Source organism: Vulpes vulpes, chromosome 10 (genome assembly GCF_048418805.1).
Source record: "Vulpes vulpes isolate BD-2025 chromosome 10, VulVul3, whole genome shotgun sequence".
NCBI classification, from domain to species: Eukaryota; Metazoa; Chordata; class Mammalia; order Carnivora; family Canidae; genus Vulpes; species Vulpes vulpes.
In genome coordinates this window covers 35783734-35803341 of record NC_132789.1, presented here as the reverse complement: position 1 = coordinate 35803341, position 19608 = coordinate 35783734, and positions in this window count along the sequence as shown.

The window sequence follows — 19608 nt, the reverse complement described above, 5'->3', positions numbered from 1 at the left end:
CTGGGCCCCGCCTACCCCGGGCCCCGCCCCGCCCGAGGCCCCGCCCCCGTCCTGGACCCCGTCTACCCCGGGCCCCGCCCCGCCCCCGCCCGAGGCCCCGCCCCCGTCCTGGACCCCGCCTACCCCGGGCCCCGCCCCGCCCGAGGCCACGCCCCCGCCCCGCCCGAGGCCACGCCCCCGTCGTGGACCCCGCCCCGCCCCCCGTCCCGCCCCCGCCCTAGGCCCCGCCCCCGTCCTGGACCCCGTCTACCCCGGGCCCCGCCCCGCCAGAGGCCACGCCCCCGCCCGCCCGAGGCCACGCCCCCGTCGTGGACCCCGCCCCGCCCCGGGCCCCGCCCCCGAGGCCACGCCCCCGCCCGAGGCCACGCCCGCTGGGCCCGCATTCAGTGGCCTAAGGGACCAGGGGCGTGAAGGTGCGGCCCTCCCGCCCTGTCCCACTGTCAGGTCACTACTGAGGGCGCATCCCATCCTCAACCCCCACCGCACCCCGCAAGACCAGCTGAGGCTTTATTTGGGACTGAATGGCACTCAGACTCTCATAAGATTTTATTTATTTGAGAGAGAGAGCGCCCGTGCAGGGGGAGGGGGTAGATGGAGAAGCAGGCTCCCCACTGAGCAGGGAGTCCCACATGGGGCTTGATCCCAGGACCCTGAGATCATGACCCGAGCTGAAGGCAGACGCTTCACCCACGGAGCCTTCAGGCGCCCTCGGATCTCTCTGCCCTCCCACCCCCTGACCTGGGTCTCAGAGCTGGCTCCCCGGGGACCTCAGCACTGCGTGTGCTGGTCTCCATCCTCCCTGACTGATTCTCAGCCGTCTGTCCACGAGCCCCACGTGGCTTCCTTCAGATCCTTGTCCCCACGAGGACAGAGAAACAGAGGATCTGGGTGGATTATCCAGAGAGACGTGCAGGCCGAGGGGGACCAGGCTCAAATCAGTATGGGGACTGGAGAGGGTTCTGGGGGATGCTCCCAGCCACAGGCAGAAGACCATGGGCTAGACCCCAGCCAAGGTGCAGCGGAAGTAGAGTGGATTTAGTATGGAGTGTGGGGCTCGCTCAAGGCTTCCGGCTGGGGTCGGGTCCATCTCCCAGTCTGGAGAGACAGAGGGGATAGGCTGAGCTAGGAGGAGGAGAAAGACCTGGAGTCTCCAGGTCTGGTCAGTGGTTAGATGTAGAGACAGGAATTCAGTCAAGTTAGATGGCATTGACACATACACACACACACACACACACACACACACACCACCCGGTACTTTTGGGGAAATGACTGAGCTTAGGGAGCACCATACATTTGAATTCGTTCCCCTTTTCAAGGCATCACTTTGCAAAACTACAGACTAACTTTCTCATTAAACCTTCCCCGCTAGCAGGAAACCTTCCCCACATTCATTCTCCATGACGTCCATTGCATAGGGGGCAACAGATCTCCAGGAAACCCTGCGCAATCACAAATATAAATAGGATGCCTATATTTATGAGCACAGGAAGGAAGTGTCAGCCAACGTCAGGAAACAAGAAAAGCGATGTTAAGGTCCAGAGAAGGGGCAGCTAGAGGGGAGGAGTCCTTGGCTTTCCTCAGTACCTTCAAGGCTGGAAAATTTGTATTTTGAGCCAGTCCAGCAGATGGTGCTGCTCCGGTAGAGAGCGGAGAAGTCGTTCATTTCCTGGGATGCAGTCTCTGCTGTTTACAGTTCTGAGCTGATGGAGTTTCTGTCATAGTAAAATCCCAACGCTGCGTCCTCAGATGTTAATACACAAAAAGAACCTGGTGTGCGCAGCAGACCCCTGTCTTGGTTTCATCAGTGGGGGAAGCCCGCCTGGGTCATTCTTACTTCGCAGGTGCATTGTTATCGACAAGGAACTTGATTTTCTCTCACTGTTTCCTCCTAGAAGAGGCTTTGGAGTCAGCCCTGTAGTACTCGCTGTCACTGTCACCTGCTCTGGCCTGTGTGCTGACAAGGTGGCACACCAAACAGTATCTGTTTTGTCTACCTCTATTACATACGTGTGTTATGCATTATGTGATAAAGTGTCAATATTGTCTATGCCTTATTTTATATGTATACCTATGTGTGCCATATATAATAAAAGGGATAACACTACACAGGCAGGAAATCAGTCAGGAAATAATCACTAAAAGGTCGGTGTCTTAGGCCACGAGGCCGCAGCCAACTACCATAGCCTGGGGGGCTTTAGGTAGAATTCCGGCCGAGTGGAGCCGGGGTTTGGCTGCAGGCAGGAGCCCCTTCCTGGCTTCTGACCGGCTGCTTTCTCACCGCGTCCTCACCGGGGGAGGCACGCAGAATCCTCCCCTCTCAGGGCCTGGGTGGCGCAGTTGGTTAAGCATCCAATTCTTGATTCCTGCTCAGGTCACAATCACAGGGTCGTGAGATGGAGCCCTATGTGGGCCTCCGTGTGGAGGCTGCTTGGGGTTCTCTCTCTCTCTCCTCCTCTGCCCCTCCCTCTCAGTTCTTGCTCTCTTTTTTAAAAAAAAGAAAAGAAATTTCTCTCTCATCTTCCCCTTACGAATTTCCAATCCTCTCCAATTACAACCTCATTTAACCTTACTACCCCCTAAATGCCCTATCTTCAAATATAGTCCCCTTGGGCATTAGGGCTTCCACATGCCAGTTTGGGGGAGACACAGTCCAATCCACAGCAATTACTAAAGACAAAAGGGCTAAGTACCCGGATGCTCCGGAATGGCGAAATGCGAGCCCGGCCACAGGTATTCACCGGGTGGAGTGTCCGTGGCCCTTTAGTCTAATCTCAATGTGTTAAGAAAACAAAACCCAAAACCCTTGTGTTTCTTTCTACAATGATGTAAGATTTTTGTCACCAAGTAGTTTCCAGGTTTTTTTTCTCTGTTTTTGTTTTCTAAATTTCAAAAAAGTTCACATGTGCAGACGAGGTGAGAGAGTCACGCTCCTGTATACGGGCTCACCACTCGGCCGTCCTCCCAGCGGGAGGGAGCGGACCCTGAAGGGCACTCCAGCCACACAACCCGATTCTAGCTCCTTCCTCCCATGACAGCTGCACAGTGTTTGAAGGCAGTGCCGTGCCCTCCTCCCAACCCCGAGGGAAGGCTTGGCACCCACGCCTCACTTGGAGTCCTGAGGAGCCCTTACCGGCTGGGCAGTAGGTACACGTCTTCACAGACTGTGCCTCAAAGGTGAGAAGGCCATGAGGCTTCTTCGTCTTCTCTGATGGATAAAGTCTCCCACGTTGGCCCTGCCAGGTACTCTGTCTCGTGGGGTTTGCAGAGGTTGGGGGTTCCCAAGCCAGTTTCCCGCGCCAGTTTCCATCATTCACCGCAAGAGGCACGGAACTTGCTGAACGCTCCTTTACTCACAATGACGGTTTGTTACAGCAAAAGTCTGCAGACCAAGGTGGCCCAGGGGCAGCAAGCAACACCGGGGGCAGAGTCCCCCCGTGACCCGAGCCCTGGGATTCCAGCACCTTCTCTGGGTTGAGGATCTGCTCCCTTCTGCCAGCAACCACGCAGGACAGCCTGCAGGTGGGCGGAGCTCCCTCTACCCTGGAGATGGGCCTGACCCAGGCGAGTGCTCGGCTTCCAGCGACTCCAGAGGCCGAGGCCCGTTGTGAGAGGAGACAATGCTAGGGCTCCCAGATGCGCAGGGACACGCTTACCAGGCAGGACCTTCCAGGACTTTCCACACGGTACCTCTCAGGCAAAGGCCCAGACTTCTCTTCGGGGCAACCAATGATCTCCCACCAGGGTCCATGAGCCATCCTTCCCGCTCCTTCCCGGCCCATGTCTGCCCTCCTCTGCCAGCGTGGCATCTGGGCAGGTGGACCCCACGGTGACCGGAGAGTGGGGCCTTGACCTCCGGAGGTCCTGCCCCCGCCTCAGGGCAGCTGCTGCAGCCTTGACCTCCCTGGGGTCCTGCCTCAGGGCGGCTGCTGCAGCCAAGTGCCCTACGCCCTGCAATGCACTTCCCCGAGCACCCTGTGGCTCCTTGGTTACCCCCGAATCCCCCCACTTATACCTGCTGGGGCTGCAGGCCCACTGAGGAGTCAGGCCCTCCCTGTGGCCCTTGGCATAGGGACCTGCCCTTCCGCCTCGACGTTGGGGTCCTCATCCTACCCACAGAGGCCCTGCTGGGCCGGCCCCCCCGGGGGGGGGTCCCGTTACCTGCCTGGTCTCCCGCAGGAGCCTCCTGGGCCCTGCCGTGGCCTCCCTCTGCGTTGCCCTGCCCCCCATCCTGCCGGGGCGGGGGTCCTGGGCTGCTGTCGGCCCCCTGCACAGCAGCTGCTGTCAGAGTCCTGGGAAGGCCTGGGCACGTGTCCCCTTTGTCTCTGTCCTTCTCCCCTCTTCCAGCGTGTGGCCCAGAGAGCACAGGCCCCGGGCCTGACCTTGGCCCTCCGTGAGTTAGCGTGCAGCCCGCTGGGCCAGAAGTGGCTTCCAGTCAGACTCATCACCGTTCCCTGCGCTGCCGAGCAGGAAGGTGTGCATCTGATCCCGTTGGCCCTGGGGAAGGGTTTCCTGGGCTCTCCCGCTCAGGCGCTGCAGGGAACTCGATTTGTCACCAGAAGAGAGAAGGATAGTTTCAAAACACCATCGCTGTGGCGCTCATGGGACGCGTTTGGCAGCCGTGGAGGCCCAGAGCCCCCTGCGAGCAGCCGCCCATTCTCTCCCATCTTCTGGCCAAGAGCTCCCGGCGCGGCTACTGCCAGGCCGGGGTGTTGCAGGTGGACGGGGTCTCCGTGGGAATGAGGATGCCTCTGGGCCTTTCAGCGCCAAACGCCCAGTACTGTGCCGACTTCATTTCATTCTCCCCAAAGCCTGCTCGTTACCCCCACTTCACTGATGAGAAAATTGAGGCTTGGAGAAATACTTTGCCCAAAGCCTTCACCTTCGAGCTTCGAACCGGTCGCATGAGGGCTGTGATGCTGCCCTAACCACCCAGCACCCCCCTGCCTCCCCCGGGGCCTCCCCGCCTCTGGTCCCTCCTGAGGCCAAGGCTGCCACGAGGCCCTGTACAACCCGACCTCGGGCCAGCGGCACCCATTGCGTTGCCAACTGCTGAGGGTGCCGGGTGAGGGAGCCGTCGGGTGCCGTTTGCAGCCTGCATGGGGGCTGGCGAGCACCCAAGCCGCGCCCGTGGGATGCCCGCGGGAGTCGCCCCCGGGACTGCACGTGCCTCGGGGCTCTCGGGGGAGCTGGTAATGAGCCTGGTAGCGAGCAGCCGCTGACGCCCCGCGGGATCACTTTACCTAAAGCAGCCGCCACAGGAAAGGCAGGAGATCTAGGGGAGAGGAAGGGGGGAGGGGTTGAAAGCACCCTGGGGGCCCGGGAAGGCGGGCGGCCTGAGGCTGGGCCCCGGTACCACCCCAGGTGCCAGGGCCGCGGAGGCCGCAGGCTGGGGACCCAACTGGGGGTGGCCCGAGTGTGCACGGGTCTGTGCCGGCATCAGGGCGCGTGACCGGGAGGGAGCCCGTCTTGGGCTTCCGGGCGGCTCCTGCCACCGCCCCCCCCCCCCCCCCGTGGGCATCAAGCAGACCCAGGAGGGGCGCCGGCCCTCCGAAGGAGGGAGGGCGGCCTGCGGGGGCCTGGGAAGCAGCTGGTGGCCTTGCTGGGGGGAAGGGAGGGGAGAGCCTGGGCTGCACCCCAACCCGGGGCCCTAGGAGGACGTCACGGAGTTAGGGACGGGGCGGTAGGCATCGGGAGGTGTTAGACCCTGGGGTGGCAGGCTTCCCAGACAGCCCCAGGCCGCTCAGAATCCAGGCCCTGAGCAGTGGGCCGACGCCCCTGCCTCTGGGGCACAGCTCCAGTTCCTCCCACATGGCTTCTCTCTCTCGTTTCTTTTTTCTTTCTTTCTTCTTTCTTTCTGTTTCTCTTTCTTTCTTTCTTCCCTCTTTCTTTCTTCTTCTTTTTTTTTTAAGATTTCATGTATTTATTCCTGAGAGACACACAGAGAGAGGCGGAGACCCAGGCCGAGGGAGAAGCAGGCTGCCTGCTGAGAGCCTGGTGCAGGACTGGATCCCGGGACCCCGGGGTCACGGCCTGCACCCGAGGCAGACGCTCCCCCGCTGGGCCCCCAGGCGCCCCCAGGATGGCCTTCTCTGCAAGTGGAAACAATACAACCCTGCGGTCCACTTTGTCCTGGGTTTAAGAACGCAGTCACCTAGACGGTGGGTCTGCGTGACGTCAGCGGTGTGCAGGAACCGATCGTCGGGGGGACCTGCCTCGCGTGAGCAGCCCTCTGGGCCTCAGCGCCGTGGAGTCCTGTCCGGTCAACCCGGCAGGGCCGCCGCCCTCTGAGCTCGCGGAGCCGGGCTCCTGGGCCTGCAAGCGGGCGGAGCCGGAGTAGCGTCTTCGCTTTTCCTTTACCGTCTACACCCGGCTGTTCTTGTTTCCGGGTTGTTTTATTTTCCAAGTTCGTTGCCCTTCCCTTTGGCACAACAGGACATTTGTATAATAAGGCGTATTATAATTCCTCGTAACTTCCTAGTTTCTCTTCAAGACCTGCGTACTTGTGACGGCTGCTTTCCGCCTCCGGGAACCCCGGGGCACCCGCCGGCCGTGGGTGCAGCCTCACTTCGCCTGGGGTCTGGCTCCTCCTCCTTGACCACCGCCACCGCCACCGCCGCCTCCCACGTTCAGCAGTGATCAAGCTGAGCCTTGGGAGGTGTCCTGGGCGGGGGCTCCTCCCAGGAGGAGCACGGCCTTGGAGAGCGAGGGCCAGGCCAACGCGCCCCCGCCCAAGGTGCCAAGGTGCGGCCGCGGACGGGCCAGCAGCGCGCGGGCGGCGGGGCGGGGAGACGCGCGGGGGAGGGGTCACGGCGCAGCTTGGCTGTGAGGGCTCCGCCGGGAAGCGGCGCCGGCCGCCTGCTGGCTCTCGGCCTGGGCCTCCGGCCTCCGCGGCCTCCGCGGCCTCCGCGGTCCGGGAGCGCTCCCCTGGGGGCGCCCACGGGCCGGGCCAGGGAACGAAGGAATTTAAGATGGTTTTCAGGGCAGCCCGGGGCTCGGCGGTTTAGCGCCGCCTTCGGCCGGGGGCGTGACCCTGGAGACCGAGGATCGAGTCCCGCGTCGGGCTCCCTGCATGGAGCCTGCTTCTCCCTCTGCCTGGGTCTCTGCCTCTCTCTCTCTGGGTCTCTCATGAATTTAAAAAAAAAAAATTAAAAAAAATAATAAAATTAAATGATTTTCAGGGATAGTAGAAAGGGTGTTTGCGGCTCGGCAAAGAACAAAAGCCCCGCGGGACAAAGCGTGTTCCGAGCAGCCCGGGGCGTGGAGAGCAAAACCGCCCGCGCCAGCCCCGGCTCATTTACAAGGGGCCGTTGGACACCGCGGTGGGGCCTCGACCCGGGAGCCGGCACCGCGCCTCGCGGCTCCCCACAGGCCGCAGGCTGCAGGCTTTGGCCGGCTCTGCGCGGGCCAAGGCGCTTCCTCCGAGCCTCCCGCGTCGCCAGAAGATAAAGGCGTCTGCAGCTGCACCCGCTGGGCAGAGTCCTGAAGGCCGCCCGAGGGCTCCAGGGGCAACGCCCATCACCGAGCTTCACCTCCTCCCCGGCGCCATCCTGTTGGTAGGCCGCGCTCCTCACCTCCCGGTGGCGCCTCAGGGGACGGGCCCTCACCTCAGGATGGCGCCTCTGGGGACAGGCCCTCACCTCAGGACGGCACCTCAGGGGACAGGCCCTCACAGGGGACGGCGCCTCAGGGGACGGGCTCCTCACAGGGGACAGCGCCTCAGGGGACAGGCCCTCACCTTGGGGACGGCACCTCTGGGGACAGGCCCTCACCTCAGGACGGCGCCTCAGGGGACGGGCCCTCACCTCAGGATGGCACCTCTGGGGACAGGCTCCTCACAGGGGACGGCGCCTCAGGGGACGGGCCCTCACCTCAGGACGGCGCCTCAGGGGACGGGCCCTCACCTCAGGATGGCACCTCTGGGGACAGGCTCCTCACAGGGGACGGCGCCTCAGGGGACGGGCCCTCACCTCAGGACGGCGCCTCAGGGGACGGACTCCTCACAGGGGACGGCGCCTCAGGGGACGGGCCCTCACCTCAGGACGGCGCCTCAGGGGACGGACTCCTCACAGGGGACGGCGCCTCAGGGGACAGGCCCTCACCTCAGGACGGCGCCTCAGGGGACGGACTCCTCACAGGGGACGGCGCCTCAGGGGACAGGCCCTCACCTCAGGATGGCGCCTCAGGGGACGGACTCCTCACAGGGGACGGCACCTCAGGGGACGGGCCCTCACCTCAGGACGGCGCCTCTGGGGACAGGCCCTCACCTCAGGACGGCGCCTCAGGGGACGGACTCCTCACAGGGGACGGCGCCTCAGGGGACGGGCCCTCACCTCAGGATGGCGCCTCTGGGGACAGGCCCTCACCTCGGGGACTGTGCCTGGGAGGCGGGAGCCCCAGTGTCTCCTCACAACCCCGGTGACCGCTGACCAGGACGCCGGCAGCCCGAGGCTCCCTCAGGGTCCCGATGGGCGAGTGTCCACGGACAAGGCCCTGCGCTGCTCCGGGCGTGGGACCCGCGGCGGCCCGGGTCAAGGCTGCCCGGGCCTGGGCCGCAGGGGCCTGGAAGCCGATGCCTGGGTACCCCCCCCTCCCCGTGTGGTTTCCTGGGCCTGGGCTGGCCCGGGCCTCGGATTCTTTGCCCCCTCGGGGTGACGGGCGCGGCTAAGCTGGTGAAGGTAAAGGCGCGAAGCTTCATTCGGCGGCGGCGGGGCGGGCGACGTCCCCTGGAGCCCTGGTCCCCGGGGCCTCCTCGGCCGGGGCCTCCCCGTGCAGCCGCTGCCGCCGCCGCCGCGATGCTCTCCGCCTCCCGACCAGTCCCGTGCCAGGGTCCCGCGGCGCTGCGAGGCCGCCCGGGGTTATGGCGGGTTAGGCCGGGCCGTTCCGCCCGTTCCACCGAGGAGGAGCTTTGCTTAACACCACGGGCCCGTCCTCGTGCTGCGCTCCGGGTCCGCGGCCTGGCGGGGGGGGGGGGGGGGGGGGGCAGCCCGGGAGCGGCCGGCCGCGCCTCCCCACGGGACTCGGCCATCGCGGATGGGAGGTGAACAGTTTTCTTCACCTGAACGCCCAGGGTCTGTCACGCAGGCGCCAACACCAGGATTCCGCCGTGAGGTGGCCGTAGGCACATGTATCGCAGGTTCCCTCAGGCTGCTCGTGTGCCGAAGCTGTTCTTTCCGTGTTAAAACCCGCCCTTGGTGGAGGTGTTCCTCCCTAGGGCCTCCCCGACTGGAAATTTCAGTTGTTTTCTCCAGGGAGGCTGTACCTTGCCCACCCTTCTGTGCCTCCGGTCCTGAGCATTCTTTCTGAGGTGGGGCAGGGCCCGTAGTCTTCACTGCCCCCATCCGCATCAGGGCCTCTCTCTCAGCACCCTTTTGACCTGTGGCTCAATTTCACTCACAGCCTGCCCTTGGTTAAAACAGTTATTCATTACCTAAGGATTTCAGACTAAATATCCTTATTCCTAAATCAGTTTCCAGATGCTTCTCATACAGATGATTGGCAGACCATGCTTTGCAAAACACTGATTGCTCAGAGGGTCACTCATGGCTAAGGATAAGGATCGTTTTTGGTTTTGGCAAGTTTGGAGCAATGAACATTGTGCATTAAATGTACTGTTTTAATGCAGGAAAGCAAATATTTAAGGCCAATAATTTTTTTCCAAGATAATAAAACTTCTACACACATGATTCTACATTATATTACCTAGTTGTTCAGTAGTCTTTCTTTATTTCATTAGACATTTTGTAAGAGCTTGGACAATGTGTAACAGATCTAGATCTTGGGGGTCAGAGGTGGGTAAAATGTAGTCTAACTTTTTAAAAGATTTTATTTATTTATTTGAGAGAGAGGGCGAGAGAGGGGGGGAGGGGCCAAGGGAGAAGCACACTCCCCGCTGAGCAAGGGGCCCAATGCGTGGCTCGATCCCAGAACTCCAGGATCACGACCTGAGCCAAAGGCAGATGCCTAACTGACTGAACCACCCAGGCGCCCCAAAATGCAGTCTAACTTGGCAACGAGGATCATGTCTTGGATTATGTCCAGCGTGTACAGGATCAATGGATGTTTATGAATGAGAGATGATAAACAGCAAAGCAAGGACATGAAATGGTGAAAAATGACCACCTCCAGGTTGGGGGATATCAAGGCTCAGAGAGACCTCTTAAAAACAGAACTTCTAAAAAATAAAATAAAAAATAAAATAAATAAATTAAAAAAAATGAACTTCTGTTTGGGGAAAGATGGAATAGACTTACTTTTTCCTATTCCTGTCATGTACAGCTAAAAATCCTGGAAATTACATATAAAATAAACATTAGCTTCTGAAGGATGGAAGAAGAAGGTAGACCCTAGGGACATCAGGACCCAAGACATGACAAGGTACTGGGTTACCTGGCTTATCTGTTTGCCCCATATATTCCAGACCTGGAGATGAAGGAGCTAACATCCTAGAAATGCCAGTGAGCCAAGACAAAGACCCCATGAAATAAAGCCCTTACTATCTTTAGCCAAACAAACAAACAAACAAACAGAAAAGGGACAAATAGAATTCAGCAACATATATGATAATTACATACCATGACCAAGTGGGGTTTATTCCAGTGATACAAGGCTGGTTTAAAAATTTGAAAATTAGACTATGTAATTTACCATATTAATAGGATAAAGAGAAAAACAAAGCAATCACATTAATCAATGGATACAGGAAAATTTTGACAAAATTCAACAACCATGTTATGATTTAAGAAAAAAACTATCAGAAAGATAGGAATAGAAGGGAATTTCCACAATTTGATAAAGTGCAACTACCAAAATCCTACAGTTCACATTATGCTTGATGGTGAGATCAGGATCTGGGTAATGGTGTCCACTCTCACCATATTTACTTGAAGTTCTAGCCAATGCAATAAGACAAGAAAAAGAAAAGCATATAGATGAGAAAGGAAGAAATAAAATGATCCCTATTTATAGATTACATGATTGTCTACATAGAAAATCCCAACGAATCTACTAAAAAACTCCTATTGCTAATAAGAGACTTCAAAAAAAAAAAAAAGCAGCATACCAGATGGACATACAAATATCAGTTGTATTTCTATGTATTAGCGATGAGCATATGGCCACTGAAATTAAACATGTAATATTCTTTGTAATCATTCAAAAAAAAAGGAGAATACTTAGATGTAAAAATCTCTATATAAAACATTTACTGGACTTGTAAGCTGAAAATATGCTGATGAAAGAAGATCTAAATAAATGGAGCGAGTTCACAGATTGGAAGATCCAATATAGTAAAGATGTCAATTCTCCCAAATTAATATATAGTTTTTTTTAAGATCTTATTTACTTATTCGAGAGAGAGACAGAGAGAGAGAGAGAGGCAGAGACACAAGCAGAGGGAGAAGCAGGCTCCATGCAGGGAGACGGATGTGGGACTTGATCCTGGGTCTCCAGGATCATGCCCTGGGCTGAAGGTGGCACTAAACCGCTGAGCCACCCGGGCTGCCCTAATATACAGTTTTAATGCAATTCCTATCAAAATCCCAGTAAGATTTTTTATAGATATGTATGAACAACATTATTCTAACATTTAGATGGAAGAGCAAAGAAAATAGAATAGCTAAAACAATTTGAAAAGGAAGAATAAAGTAAAAGGAACCAGTCTACCCAGTTTTAAGTCTTAATATATAGCTACTGTAGTCAAGACTGTATAATATTGGCAGAGGAATAGGAATGTAGAAAAATGGAACAGGACAGAAAATCCAGAGTTTGGCTCACACAGAAACACACAACTGGTGTTTTAACACAGGTGCAAAAGAAATCCAATGGAGAAAAGATAGCTTTTCAACATATGGTGTTGAGCAATCCATAGCTAAAAAAGTGAAACCTGACCTGAAACTCATACTCTCTACAAAAATTAACTCAGAATGATTCATGGATTTCAATGTAAAACACAAAACTATAAAACCTTTAGTAAAACACATAGGAGGAGATCTCAATGATCTATGACTGGGCAAACAGTTCTTAGACTTGACCCCAAAAGCATGTTTTATAAAAGGAAAAATTGATAATGTGGACTTCATCATTATTAAAAACTTTTGCTCTGCAAAACATTCTGCTAAAAGGATGAGAAAACAAGTTAGCAAGTAGGGAAAACATGTTTGCAAACCACATACCCAACAAAGAGGACTGATATCCAGGATATACAAAAGAATCCTCAAAACTCATTAAAATCTAATGATCTAATTAGAAAGTAGGCAAAAGACATGAATGAGCACTTCACCAAAGGGGATATACAAATGGGAAATAAGCAGACAAAAAGATATTTGGCCATTAGGGAAATACAAGTGAAAACCACAACAAGATATTTACCGCACACCTTCTTTAGCTCCTTTACATATGATAGTTTCTACAGGTTACTACCACACGCCCCAGCAATTATGCCACCAGGCATTTATCCCACCGGAGCCCGCACACAAATGTTTACAGCGGCTCTGTGCATAATGTGCAAACCCTGGAAACAACCCAGACATCGTTCAGTGTATGGATGGTGAAACAAGCCGTGGCTCATTCACACCATGGAATACCACCACTCCGCACAAAAGGGAGATTATTGATACATTACAACCACCTGTATAAATCTCCAGACGATTATGCTGAGAGGGAAAAATATGTAATCCCAAAAGGTTAGATACTATATCCTTCCATTTAAATAAAATTATTGAAGTGGCAAGATTCTAGAAATGGACTATTGAGAACAGGGGTCAGCAGGAGGATATGGAGGGCATGGTCATGGGGATAAGAGGGCAGCCGGAGGGATCCTGATGATGTTAAGCCATATTCCCTGTTCTGACTGTATCGGAGTCAATATCCTGCTTGTGATGCTCCATTCTAGTCTTGCCAGTTGTTGTCCTGGGGAAACTGGGCCAAGGTATGTGGGATCTCTTTGTACGATTTCTTACACATTCATGTGAATCTACACTTATTTCCAAATTAAAGAGTTTAATATTAATAATTAAAAAACCCAAATCTTACTAACTCACCCTCCTCACCATTGTTGTGAGACAAAATCAAAATGCTTCCTTGTGCTTGATGAGAACTTGTCTAGTCTGGCCCCCGTGATTCCCAGCCCTGCAGCCTCTGAGAATTACGTATGGAGCTTATAAAAAACACTGATGCCCGAGCATCACTCCAGTTCAGTTAGATCAGGATCTAATCTCTGGGGTAACTAGATAGTAATTAGCGTTTTCTTTGATTACTGGTCACGGCCAGACCATAGGCTCCATGAAGCCTGTTTTTGCTTCCCAACTCCTAAATCAGTGCCTGTCCCCTGGGAGGTGCTCTGTGAATGTGTGCAAAGTGAAGGAATGAATGAATGGATACAGGGGAAACAGAAGGATCCTCCTCCCCTGTTTTGCTGCCTCCCTGAACCATGAAAGAAGAGGAGGAGACAAGGTGCCTTCCCTAGTGTCCTCTCCATCTCTCCCCAGCATCATTTCAGAATTGCAGTAGGGATCACAGATTTGCTCCAAGACAGATCCGTCTCCGAAGTATAAGATCTGGAAATGATGACAGTGCCTTCTCTCCATGCAACCGGCAAATGTAATGAAAGTGAAAGAGTCTGGCAAGGACTTATACTGATTTTGTCTTATTGTCCCTCAGTATGTATATGAACATTTACAATGTGAGCATGATAATCAATGTTTTAAACAATTACCTTGAGACAATTGCAAGTTCCAGAATTTTATACAAATTTCAGTCCACAAATTCACAAACATCAGTGTGGGGGAAATGTGACTTTATTTTCAGTAACTCCATTCAATTTCCATGTCTATACCACCATTACCACCACCACCACCACCACTATCACGACCATGACCACCATGACCACAACCACGACCACCATCACCACCACCACCACCATGACCACCATGAGCACCAGCACCACTACAACCATGACCACCATGTCCACCACCACCACCACGAGCACCACCACCACCACCACCATGACCACCATGACCACCATGACCACCATGTCCACCATGACCACCACCACCACCACCACCATGACCACCATGACCACCATGTCCACCATGACCACCACCACCACCATGACCACCATGTCCACCATGACCACCATGTCCACCACGACCACCACCACCACCACCACCATGTCCACCATGACCACCATGTCCACCATGACCACCACGACGACCACCACCACCACTACCACCATGACCACCATGTCCACCATGCCCACCACCACCACCACCACCATGCCCACCACCACCACCACCACCACGACCACCACCACTACCAATTACCATGACCACCATCATGACCACCACAACCACTACTACCTGTTCTACCTACTTGGTGGGAAACTTACCTTTTTATCCTTATTTTTGGCGGGTGGAGTATTTTTCAAGTGCTCCCTGAAAGTGCCAAGCTTTAGGGAGGTAAAGGTTTGTGAGGATCGGGAGTTTATTGGCCCTTGAATCCTCTTCCCATGCAGGCAGAAGGAAGCAAGGCCCTTTATGTGTGACGGTGACACTGTTCAGACTCCTGCTTTAGGCTTGGGGATCTTCACTAGGCTGCTTATCTTCATATCTGCCCAGATGTCTCAGTGGCCCTCCCCTTCCTGGTGTTGCTGGTTCCCTGGCAGCTGTGTGCTTGAAAGATGACCCAGCACCCTTTTCCTTCTCTTGTCTCCTCGCTCCATCCAAACAAAATGTCTTTCTAGTTGGGGGTGAAAATGTCATTGAGGTGGCTGAGCCAAAAAACAGAAGTGGGCCACTAGACTACCTGCCTTGGAAACAGGAGAAATGATGGGCCACAACTCAAGATACATCAAGAGGTGAGGGAATATGAAAAGAGAAAATAATTTAAATAGTAATTATACAAAGACACATTGAAATTTGTGCATTTATTGAGATTTGTCTTTGAATCTCCCCCTCCCACAAAGCCTCCTCAGGTCCAGACATGATTATCGATTATTTATTTCCTGCTTTCTTAACCTATATGGTTTCCTTATATCATTCTCCAAACCCTATGGAGAGTTCATATCATTCCTCGGGTAGACATGAGAAACCATGACCCCAGGAGGTTAGTGAATATTTAAGGACAGGGCCCACGGGTCAGGGAATCACTTTTCTCTCTTTCTATTGTATTATATCGACTCTGGCAGGCCTTTAGAGAGTGGATCCGGAGTTTGAGGATGATACCACATACCTGGATTGCTTGGCCTTTTGATGTTCTTCAGATTAAAGCATGGAAGGCCTGGCCATTCTGCCTCTGTGTGAGGGTGACCTGGGGCCAGGGTGGAAGCACTGGATGTGCCATCAGGAGTTATCTTCCCTTTGGCATTTGAGAATAAATTCTGTAGAGCAGTGATGCTCACTGGAGAGCTTAAAAGAATCTTCATGTCTGACTGCGTCCCAGGCCACTTAAATCAGAATCTCTGGGTAGGACCCAGATACCAGTATTTAAAAAATCCTCTAGGAGTTTCTCCTCTGCGGCCACAGTCGAGAACCAGGGCTCTAAGCAGCTGTTCCCAAACCTGTGCAAGCATCAGAATCACCTGGAAGGCTTGTTAAAACCCTGACTGCTGGGACCCACTTGTAGAATTTCTGATTCAGCAGGTCTGGGTGAGGGCCAAGATTATGCATTTCTAAGTTCCCAGGGGATTGGTGATTGAGCAGAAGTGAAGCTGGTGTGAGCTCCTGGTCTCTTCTTTACGCCTGTTAGGCCACAAGGGGTTTGTGTCTCCTGTTCCACAACTTCCCACATGCTGACTTGCTCAAGTACTAGAACACCGTTTGCTGTGTGAATGCTAAATAGCCTATGAGCATCAGAAGTATTTTGAAATAAATCAGGCAATGAATTCCATCAGGCTTTGAATGGATTTTAAGGAGCTTATCACAATTTTCAGTAGGAAAATAAGCATCTTTCAAAGGAAATTTACCATATTGAAATTTAGTTGTGCCACTCCTATTAACATTCTTTTTCTTATCTTTTCGACATCTTTGCAATAACTCCTCTTTATTAGTTTTATTTTTTAAGATTTTACTCGTTTGACAGAGAGAGAGAGAGAGAGAGAGCGCGCGCGCACAAGCAGGGGGAGCGGCAGCAGAGGGAGAGAGAGAAGCAGGCTTCTCGCTGAGCAGACTCGATCCCAGGACCCTGAATCATGACCTGAGCCAGAGGCAGGCACTTAACCGACTGAGCCACTCAGGCACCCCCCTTTGTTAAGTTTTATTGAAGTCAAGTTATAAAGTTTATGGAGCCAGAACTCAAGAGACAGGGATACATTTTCAGATGTATTGGGGTAGCGTTGCCAGATTTAGCAAAAAAACAAAAACAAACAAAACCCCAGGACACTCAGTTAAATTTGAATTTGAGGTAATGAAAAAGTTTTATTTTATTTTATATTTATTTACTCATGAGAGACACAGAGAGAGACAGAGACACAGGCAGAGGCAGAAGAAGGCTCCCTGCAGGGACCCGGATGTGGAACTCGATCCCAGGACCCCGGGTTCATGCAATGAGCTGAAGGCAGATGATCAACCCCTGAGCCACCCAGGCGTCCCTATAATGAAAACATTTTAAGCAGAAAAATGTCCCCTGTGATACTTGACAATCCTGATGATGGGACAAGTATGAGGATGGGAATGACCTATGCGCCTGCTGGGGAGGAACAGAACGTACCCATCCATTTCTGCTCATGGATACACAGAAATACTTGATCTTGAGCCTTGTCCACGGAGAGCTTAACGACATCGGCTGAACTGATGCATCACGGACACCTAGGGTAGAAGGGCAGTCTATGGGATTGCTGAGTGCCTTCCCGGGGGGCTGCTGATAACTCCGATCCCCGTCTCTTTCGGTTCAGTTACTCCAGTTGGTTTGGACAGAGGGTGATTGTCCGCTGTGTGCCGTGGGCATTTGGCAGTGTCCAGAGACACGTTTGGCTGTCACGCCTGGGGAGGTTGGTGCCACTGGCGGCTAGTTGTTTGGAGCCAAGGATGCAGCTACACATCCTGCTGCAGCGGACAGCCTCCTGCAATCAAGAACTGGCCCTCACAGAGCTGAGGCTGAGAAACCCTGGGCTAGATCCGACCGTGCAGGGTAGCGACTGTGTCAGACCACTCCAGCCCTGTCCTGAGTGTCACAGTGTATACTGTTCCTGGGTGTCAGTTTGGCAGAGAGATGCCTTCTACCTGTACGGTAAAGGAACAGGTAGAAGGATTTTGATAGGCTCCTTTCAGATCTTACAAAACAAGGAAAGTGCTGTAGAGGTTCCATAAAAAGTGCCAGTCCTCACTTGTGGCCGTCTTCCTTGGCATGGCCTAGATTTGGTACCTTTGAAGAGTTCAGGCAGGACCTGTGAAATCTAGGTGATGGAACCCCATAGCTGTCCCGTTTCTCGGAGTAGGGGACACCATTTGGTCTCCACCTTCCACATACCTCTGGCCGTTCAGGACTCCTTTGGTGTAAGTATTTGGGGGAGGCGCTGACCAAACACGTATTTGTCATGTTGTGTACGACAGCTGTTGCTATAACCCTCGCATTCAGAAGGAAGCTGATTGCTAAATCCAGCAACAGTGAACATTCATGATATCTTAATACCTCGTGTTTGCATCATGCTTACCTCTGATGAACTGTAAAGCATTTCATAGACATTCTCATTAAAGACCTAATGGTGCTCGTGGGAAGCAAGAGGAGGTGGGTCATATTCTTCCCACTTTAAGAGGTGATAATTAAGCCTGGAGTCACACACTATGTGAAGAGCTAGGAGTACATTGCGACTCTTGACACTGGGGCTGGGGCTGTCAGCCAGTAGAGCATCATTCTGCTGATGGAGTTGACTCATCAGACCCTGCTGAGAGCCCAGTCATAAATGTCTAATTTCAAAATCCTTTAAAAAAATATTTGAGAGAGGGAGAGAGACGGGGGTGGGGTGGGGAGCGGGGATATGCAGAGGGAGAGAGTCTCCAGCAGACTCCTCCCCAGGCGCAGAGCCTGCCATGGGGCTCGATCTCATGCATGACCTTGAGCTGAAATCAAGAGTCAGATGCTTAATGGACTGAGCCACCCAGGAGGCCCTCAAAATCCTTTTGAAATGTACACAGCAGATTGTGAAGGGTGGTTGTTAATCAGAGGACAACACAGCAAGGACATCTCCATTTCTAGTACTTTTGCCCTTTTTAAACAAAAATGCAGCAAAAGTATAAAGGGGAAGGAGTAGGAATTGGAGTTCAATAAATATTTGCTGTGGGCTCCGTGGTGCCAAATCCTGTGCTAGATACCACGGAAGATGAGATATAAATAGACGTCCTTGATATGTCATCTCATTTGTAAGCCGGAGACTCGAGACTTCGCAGAGAGAAGCCTACGGAGAGCTGTAAAGTCCTATAACACACACGTGCGCCGAGATGTGTGTATGGGAGGCCACGGTGTCCTGGGAGGCCAAGAAGCTTTTATGTAAAGGGAGGAATTATAGAGGAGACTTGAGGTATTAGTAGGACTGGTTCAAGTGGTCAGCGGGCATCTGCAGAAATAGGATTCCATGAGACAAAGGGGTTAGTGAATAGAGGTGGGGTCGTTCTTGCTACTCTCTGGAAGAGACACACACTTAGGGGCTCCCAAGGGGTCATTTCCTGATCTGTGAATGAGTGGAAGGCAAAAAAAAAAAAAAAAAAAAAAAAGCCACAGGATGAGGGGACAGAGGAAACAAGGGCTCAGAAGACAGAGGAAGCGTTCCCGAGCTCCCGTGAAGACCCCAACTCCCCGTTCCAGCTCTGCCCCAGCCGCAGATGCAGCTCCGACGAACCCCCGTGTCTTCCAGTGAATTCCAGTGTTTTGTGGACCCATAGCAGAACCTAAGGCTTTTGGAGTCCGGGAGTCCTCGCTGTGCACAAAGGAAGGAGCACGGAGGGTTGAGGCGGCCCGGACCGAAGCCCAGGGCGAAACCCTGGAACCAGTTCTGCCGTCCGCAGCTGGCTCTTCTGGGCAGCCTTGGTTCTGATGCCAAGTTGTGGGTTGGCCAGATGAGCTTCAAAGGCTGGGGGGCTACCGAGGTCTCGGGGCTGCTCCTCAGGCCCTGTGGCTCCAGACTCTTCCCACGGAGACAAATCGCCCCGGATGCAGAAGCCGCCTTGCTTCTTGAGCGCTGACTTTGGCTGCAGGTGGGTGGGTTGCGGCTGCTCGTGGCGGCTCCACTGGACAGAACTGCTGCCTTCCTCAGCAGCTGGTGGGAGAGGCCTCTGTGTGCAGCTAAACCACCAGCTCGGCGGGTGGAAGCGTTGTTCTGGCAAGTGAACTGTTTCCCCCCAGTATTTGCTTTGAGGATTTTTTTTTAAAACTTATTTTAATGACAGATTGTGATTTGGAAGTGATTCATTTTCATTTCATAGTTGTCTTGACAACAATGTAATTTATGACATTTCAGGGGCTTGAGAATCCTAGAATCTTACAATCAATGTGTTGCTTATTAAAATTCTCATAAAAAAACACACTGGCAAAAATTCTTTAGAGTTGGCAGACTAAAGGAAGAATTGCTTTCTGTAAACCTTTTTCTTTTTTGGTCACTAACGGTAGTGACTTCAGGACCAT